Source organism: Chrysochloris asiatica, unplaced genomic scaffold (genome assembly GCF_000296735.1).
Source record: "Chrysochloris asiatica unplaced genomic scaffold, ChrAsi1.0 scaffold00007, whole genome shotgun sequence".
In the NCBI taxonomy this organism is placed as follows: domain Eukaryota; kingdom Metazoa; phylum Chordata; class Mammalia; order Afrosoricida; family Chrysochloridae; genus Chrysochloris; species Chrysochloris asiatica.
This window is the reverse complement of record NW_006408525.1, coordinates 26,656,960-26,657,578: the sequence shown is the minus strand read 5'-3', so window position 1 is coordinate 26,657,578 and position 619 is coordinate 26,656,960.

Genomic DNA, 619 nt, shown 5'->3' with positions numbered 1-619 from the left:
TTTTGTATACTTTTGAAAAAGAAGGTCTATAACTTTTATCAGACTACAAATACTAGGTTTCCTTGGCTCCATCTTTTCAAATCAGAACCTCTGCAGGTGGAGCCTAGGGAGAGGAGTTTTTAGCAGCTCTCACAGGGTTGTCTTTGAGATTTTAACTTGTTGGAGTCTATTTAAAAAATATTTGTGGGGGTTGAACTGAACTGTTTGATTACATAATATTCCAGTGGAGGAAAATAAAACTAGATTCATTGTTACATTAAATATTACATAAAATATTTGTTATGCATTTATTATCTACTTTAAGCTGAGCTAATAATAAGTGTATTTTTTTCCAGAGTGCATGCACATGATTTGAGAACTAACCATGACTTTGAAGCTCATGGTTCACCAACTGCTCCTTGGAAACCCTATACCAGCTGCTATGAGTCAGAATGGACTCAATGGCACTCAACAACAATGACAACTCTTATCGAAGAGTTGTTTATTTCTTCAATTCTATTAGAGTTTGATTTATGTGTTTTGAGGTTCTTTCATTGGGAGCATTGATCTTTATTATGATTATGTCCTTGTGTTTAATTGATTCTTGAATCATGAGATAATTCCATTCTTTGTCTCTTAT